Source organism: Teleopsis dalmanni, chromosome 2 (assembly GCF_002237135.1).
Source record: "Teleopsis dalmanni isolate 2A chromosome 2, ASM223713v2, whole genome shotgun sequence".
Classification (NCBI taxonomy): Eukaryota; Metazoa; Arthropoda; class Insecta; order Diptera; family Diopsidae; genus Teleopsis; species Teleopsis dalmanni.
Window position 1 is genome coordinate 31775714 of NC_051847.1, and position 8006 is coordinate 31783719.

Sequence of the window (8006 nt, forward strand, 5' to 3'; positions counted from 1 at the left end):
AAAATTAAACCATAATTTTAACTGAATACGTGTATTGGTAGTAGATCCAAGTGGTAAGACGATGCTTACTGCGGCCAAGAAGATGTAATTATTTCAATACTACAGTTGAAACTTAGAAATTAGATAAAGATACCCCAATTTCGGACTGGTAAACCGTTTTATTGCTTTAAGACAGGTAATGATTTTGATATCTATGAACCATAATTTGAACTGAGCACTTTTATTGGTAAAATGTCTAAGTGATAGCCTGTCTTATACAAGAAGTGGCTTACTTACGCCCTGAATATGTAATTATTGCGATAGTACAGGTAGAACTTAGATAAATTTACCCAGCTGAGAAATCATTTTGTGGTTTAACAAAGCACCAAAGACAGGTGACTATATTAATAATATCGGACGGGCTTTTAAGAAAGGATCTGTGTCTTCTAGAGTGTACCATACAGTGACAGAGCAGATGAGCTATAGTTTCTTCCTTCTCAGCTACGCCCCACAGTATTGTAGTCAATGATAAATTAAGAATTGGGTTTTTATTTATTTTCAAAGTTTTTATGTCAACATCCGGTTTTATACATTTTTCACAATCGTATTTCAATTTTTTAAATTATAATTTCAATTTGTTTTTATATCGTCTAAAGAACTAAATTCTTCCCAATCTCAAAATATTTATTAGTAAAATAGATTATTTAATTGCACTTGAGTACCAAATATCTGTCTGAACATTAAAAGACCACGTGTCCGTTAAATAATGTTTAAGCTTTTAAACGTTGGCATATTATAAAAATAATACTTCCTTTTCCTTCGCAGACACATCTTGTCAGCCAACTTATGTCCATTCAAGAGGAATGCCCGATCAAAAGATGTTAAGTTGTGCCAAATATTTAATTTTAGGAAAATTGTCTATCCAAGAGAAGTGTCCGTTAAAAAGGTTCTGTTATATTGCAAAACTAATTTATAAAATTAATTAGTGCAGTTATCATTGATATATCAAACAACTCTCATATTATGGCTTATTTCAAAATTTTAAAGTTGTTTTGATTTGTTTTACCTTAATTCTATGAGTGATATATTTTTTAATAGCAAATTATAATTTTTTCTAAAATATTACAAAAACTCATTCAGGCTTCAATGTGTAAAGTTTATCCAAGCGCAATAATTGCTACTTCAAATGGTTGTTAGGTGTCTCTAAATGAGGTCTGTGCAATTCTTACGTATGCAATCTTTTCAAGTTGTTCTTTCGTTAATTCAATAGAAACTCTTCAAATAAAAATTATTTTTATTTGTTCCATTTTTTAAAAATTTCTTTTTAATTTTTAATTTTTTTATTTTTTTTTCTTCTGGATTGTTCTTCTATCCATAATTGGAAGCAAGCGTCTATCGGTTTTAAATAATTTGTTCTAATTTTATGAGCTCAACGTAGTGGAACAAGTTTTCTGCCATTTTCGTTTTCCTTTTATTTTTTTTTTTACTTCTTGTTTTTCTAAGCTGAACACATTTTACGAAGTTTTTTTTTATTTTAAATTGGTCGTTTTAATGAGATACAAATTATCATGCTTTAAAAAGCTAAATAATTAACCTCGTTAAGCTTATATTATAATTGGATGCACAGGAATTTAATTACGAAAGGTAAACTCAAGTACACTTCACACAATGTATTGAAAAACCAATGATTCAATGGGAAATTGACCCACGTTTTTCTTCATATATCAACTTCAAAGTATCAATTTTAATGTGGTGTATAGCTTAACATAGACGTAGAAAACTTATACGTCAAAATAATCGAAAACTGATTAGTTGTGCCATAACACATATAATGCAAAATACATAAACAAAACAGTTTGAATATCAAACAATTTTCTTATATCGAAATGCAAAATAATTGGACAAGAGTTAATATAAAATTTACTTAAAAATATCATAAGTTAGAATAGGTAAGTTGATTTCTTTGGCATACCTAAGTTAGTCTTTGAAAGTACTATTTATAATTTGAAACACAATATCAATTATTAGAGTTTTTTAAAAGATTAATTTACTTTAATAAAAAATAGAAAGTTAATATAACAAAATGCAAGTAATACACAAACACAAAAATTATCCATGAATCACAATTTATTTTGCCACCTTTAAAGTAGGAGCTAAGCCTTATACAACTATGTGAGCCAATACAACTATCTGTCATACATTTTCTGTAAACTAATTTCGGGTACAACTCTTAAAGTTAAGAAGGCTACAACCTCTTTCAGTAAATTTTGTTTAATAGCCGCAATCAACGCGAAACCTTCACCATAAAGTGAAAATTTTAATTTCGTGGAGGTCTGATCTGATCCAGATGGCTTGATTTAGTTGTATCCATCTGATTGTTTTAATACAATCTCAAGGAAATTCAGAATTTAAAGTTAACCAAGAAAATTTTAAAAGAAACTTGGAACTTGAATATTTGTTAAAGTTATAGGATCGATTAACAACATTCCACAGATGTTATCAGCAACATAATTTGGATGGGACAGGGAGTTCCTGATGAACTTAATTTCACCAAAGTGAACCAAAGGACTATAGTATGTTGTATATACTTTTATATATTATTTATTATCTAAAACAATATACAATTATTATTTTAGTTTATACTTCTTGATGGAAGGTCAAATGTGCTATAAAGTCTACAGACTTTACCGCTGAGCTTTTAGCTAGCTGAAATAGACAATGCTAGTTGTGCTATTCTTGATTTCGCTGAGGAAATCCATTTCATATATATTATTTTAACTTCAAGCTTATAAACATATTATTGTTATTGTGAATACATGGTCTGTTCTTGCAATATTTCTTGAAATATATACATATGAGCGCGGGAATGCATGTAATTAAATATCAAAGTTAACTCAGAAGGAAATTTATTATGTTGAAGCTATTTGAGCAAGTGCACTTGAGCACTTTTACTCTTTCTTAACTCGAGGTATTTTCAAAACAACTCTTTACGCCTTAACTAGATTATTGTTTATCACTTCATCAGACTTAGCAATAATTGACCTCAGATCTGCATACCTTTAATAAACTGTTATATTGAGAACAACACATCAATCCCCACATAATGTGTGTAATTTATAAACCTATTAAAAGGGCGTGATTTCCTGAGTCTGCATAAAATCTATTATTTTAATATATATTCTACGACAATGTAAAAAAATGATTAACAAATGTTATTATTTATTATTTATGTGTCAAGTTATATTGTATTTCATATATGCAAATTTAATGAAACCACATGTCAGACACAGTCTAATCTTTTAACTCAAGTTTATTTACATATATTAATATTCATACTCGTATTTATACTTATATTCATACTCACATTCATATTCGTACTCATATTCATACATATTCATTCACTAATTCATATACGAGTACGCGGCATAGTACAGAGGTAAACCCACCAACTGACTGGTAGGATAAAAAATGATCTGACGTTGCATACAAAACTAAAGCCGCATTTGGTATAATCTGAGAATAAAAATATTTTTGCACCATGCTACGATAAATCAGTCAGACAAGTGCAGAGTTCACTTTGCGCATATTTTTTTATAATTTTATTTTAACAAATATTAGACAGACTGACGTTATATTTTTAAATTCTTAGTTCAGAAGCAAAGACAGCACAAAGCTGGCAAAATGCATATTTTGGAATAAATTCAGCAGACTAATAGATACATAATTCGATTTTTGCATAGATAGTGTTTGAGATGAAAACAAAAGCATAACAAACTAAAAAAAAAAAGAGGAAAAATAATGCTTTACGGAATAGAATGTAAAGGATTCCATATACATTTTTTGGACTTTCTACAAACTGCTTTTCTACAAATTTTTCCATGTCACTGAACCGAAGCACTTAATCGATTCAGTGGAAAGCAAGCAATCGGCAAAATTACAACATGAAAATGTTGACGGTTATGGGAGTTTGCAAATTTCAAACATTTTCCTGCTGTTGCTTCCCAGAGCGGTACATGAGATAAATTTAAATTTAAAAAGGCTACATAGAGTTATCCCCCTTAGAGTAACTGTGGTAAAAGCAAAGTACTTGAGATTGGAATGCAAAAAATGAAAATATCAGCAGCTGAACCGGATTTGCTGTAGTTCCACTATGGGCTACAAGCCCAATTTTAAGGGAAGGTAATGGATCTTGTTTATACGCAAAGATTTCGGAGACATATTTCATATAAAACAGATTGAATTATAAATTTTTTAAGTTATTCACTTACTTTAGGGCCTTCCTTTGAATAGCATTATAAGCTTTGTCAAAGGTTCTAGATGGTTTTAACCCTTGAGTTTTTAATAATACGGTACCACAATGGTCCTATAGACCTAAATGGATCCCCTTGACATCGCCGATATAACCTAACCTAACCTAAGTTATTCATTTTATATAGACTATAAAATGTACAAACTTAAAGACTATATAACAATGAAATCTCCATATATTACATTCTTCAAAAACACTGTTTTAAACCCTTCAAAAAATTGTTTAACCTACAACACTGCGCACTATTCCAACTGCTGCACTATTGTTTTTAAGTTTTTCTATCTTCAGAATAAATTTATATTTTTTTATTGTTTTTAGTTGAGTACAAAAATAGAGCTTCAGTATATAATATTTGCCCCTTCAGTGAATAATTGAGATTTATATTAGTTTAATTTGTGGTTTGTGCAAATATAAAAACATTAAATTTGAAAATGTACGACATAAATAAAAAAATATGAAAAACGATAAAAGATATAAATCATATCAAAAAAAAAATTTTTAAATGATTTTATTTTACTTATAATGGAAATTTAATGGATAGTACCAAGATACTGGACACGTCTAAATGTTAAATTTATTTTACATTAAATATAATTATAATAAAGGTTTACTCTAATGGCTTAAATAATGTTTATACTGAACTGATGTATATATAATGTCTATATACTGAATTTGTAAAACAATATATTTACTTGCAGGTGTACATATTTATAATAAATTGGTGGTATTATATTTTTTTATGCACATACATATGAAGAGATAAACCTAACCGCATAACTTTAGATGGTATAAATTATTCACATATTATAAAATATAATATAGTAAATGTTAAAAATTGCCCGAATCCAAGCCGTGGTCTTCGACATCTGCCGGAAACGGTTTCTAACTCTATTGCGACCAATACAGAAGCATTTTGCATAATATTAAGAAGGTTATATGAAATGCAAGTATATTTAGAAATGTCTAACTGCAGATAATTAATAAACAATTTATGGGTCGAAGCAACTATATGCCTTATAAGCATTATAACTATATTGCGTTCAGATTCTCGTAATACTCAAAATATACCTACTAAAGACTATGTTTAACTGGTTAGTAATTCTTTTGAAATTTATATGAGAGTGATATAGGTAATCTCGATATAGAAATTAATTTTCTCCATGTCAATGGATACTACTGGTTTTCTTTAACAACTCATATACAGTATTTGTATAAGATACAACAAAGTTAATTAGTTAACATTTACAAAAAAAAACTAAGAGGATTAAACAATTGGAGAAAATAATTAAAAATGTCAATGAAACTATCACTAAAAGTTTATTTTTATAAAAAAATAAAAAACAAAAAACAAAAAGAAACAGAATAGTCTTAATTATATCTCTAAGAGTAAAATAACGATTCATTCTATTCACTAGAAATTACTTTACGACCAAAAACTATTTACTTGACTGCAATATTTATATGTAATTAAGTTTATAAAAGTATCTTTTGTTTAATACGATTCGGTGTTAAAATGAAATGAATGAATACAATTCAATTTGTGGATTAGAAAGTCTGTGCCTGCACAATTGCTAAAGAACATCGCATATTGATTATTGCCAATGGCAGTTACCACCGTAAGTCTACTCAAATACAGTAACTTTTAGATACTTTCAGGTACTATGCTGAATGAAAATCCTAACTAAAAAACTCATCAGAAGGTAGAATTTATACAAAAAGTCCACTCAGCCACGTAATAACTTCTAACATGCAAAATAAAGCAGGTAATAAAAAGTCGTAAAAACAAGAAGAAAAAAATGGATCTGTAGTTTATGGTAAGACGATTGAAATTGTAGGAAATTTATGTGTGACATAAAGTTACCAGAATAACAGACAGTCTGTGCATCTGTGGGATTGGATTTGTATGGAGAAGAGGAAGTAGTAGTAGAGTAGTAGTAGCAATAGTGCCACTGACACTGGCAGTGGCAGTACCATATTCATATAAAGGCATAAACTTTATATATATTTTTGTTCTTCTTTCATTTCTGCTCAAACTTTTATAAAGTTTCATAACTTTGACAAGGTACTTCGGCGTCGTGAGGCAACAGCATTTTACTAGTTCTATGAGTTAATAGCCAAACTGAAGGTACGAGTACGAGAAAGTAATTGTTATGGAAGTAATACAAGTTAAATTTAAAAAACTACTTAAGTAACTGTTTTCATACGAACTGACATTAGTTTTAATTATAAATTGTATAATGGCAGGTATTAAGTATTAAGAACAACTATAAAGAAGTTGCAGGAAGTTATGTATTTTATCTAAAGGAATTTGAATTGATTTCATGCATTTCTAAAATATATTATAGTTTTATAGTCATTCAGTTAAAAAGATAAGAAATAATTTAATTGTTACTGAAAGTTAATAATAAATGCTGATGGAATATTATTATCATTAGTTATGAATCAGCTGCATGGAAATTTTGTAATTGCTAAAAATGCACACTACAATTCAACGACGCTTCAAAACTACTTTCTAAAATGAATATTACTTTTTAAAGTAAATCGAAGTCTTACTTGGAAGTGAGAGTCCATATATTTCAACAAAATGAAAATTTTAACAAAATTTAAGTTAATACCATGTTTACACTTCACCATTAGCAGACCACAATTAAGAATAATTGCCCAAAAGTTTACACAACAGCAAATTAATTAGCGAATAAGGAAACAAAATGAAGATACAAAAAGGAAATATATATTCGGATGTATGCTTTTCCATATGATTAACCTTTGAATTTCAACAATTGCATATGTGGTTGCCATATTGGATTATTTCAAGATAGCATTGCCTTAATTGAAGTCAATTAATAAGTTATACTATTTTCAGATACACCTTAACTTCGCAGAAATCTTAATTTCATCTTCGTTTCAGCGAAATTAAGTTGTTGTTTCCATACAAAATTCAGAAGTTAAGGGACATTTTAAATGCAACTATGCGTAAGATAAATTTTTAACGAAAGATAAATTTGAGATAATGAAAATGTGACATTTTTATGACCCCGAGAAAATATTTTCAAAGCAGAGCAAATTTTTAAATTTGAATATAGAAAAAAAACTGTAACTGTTATTAATTTAAAATGGAATGAAAAATAATAATTTCTATACCTGACATCTACTAAAACCAATAACACTGCTGAATGCCATCCTTTATAGTTATAATAATCAACTTTTAAAATTTCCCAGATACAAATGGTATTTGGAGCATAAAATTTAAAACATTCGACTTGTAAACAAAAAATATTTGAACTTCTTAATTTGAGGCAGTATGAACACTTTCGAAATTAACTTAATTTCATTTTTACGAAATTAAGGAAATTTGGCTATCTGCACATAGTATTACTGTGCTGTTTTATTACCGAAAAAGTCATTGAAATTATAAATACGATTGAAGAATACAAGTTTGCCACGAAATGTGGATTAACCACAAAACAATCTTATAGCCTATTTACATGGCACGAGTAAATCTTCATTAACTGCTGTTGTGGATTGTGACGTTGCTTTTGTGCTTGTATTTGTCATATTGAAACGTATCTACCATAAAAATGATGTGAAGAAACTGTTTTTCGTTCTTCTTTTTAATGCTTATTCTTCATAAGGTAAAAATAAAAAAATTTCTTCTTGTTAATCAACATTACTTTGTTCTTATGAAATCTCTTTATTTCCATATTTCTAGAAAACAGCT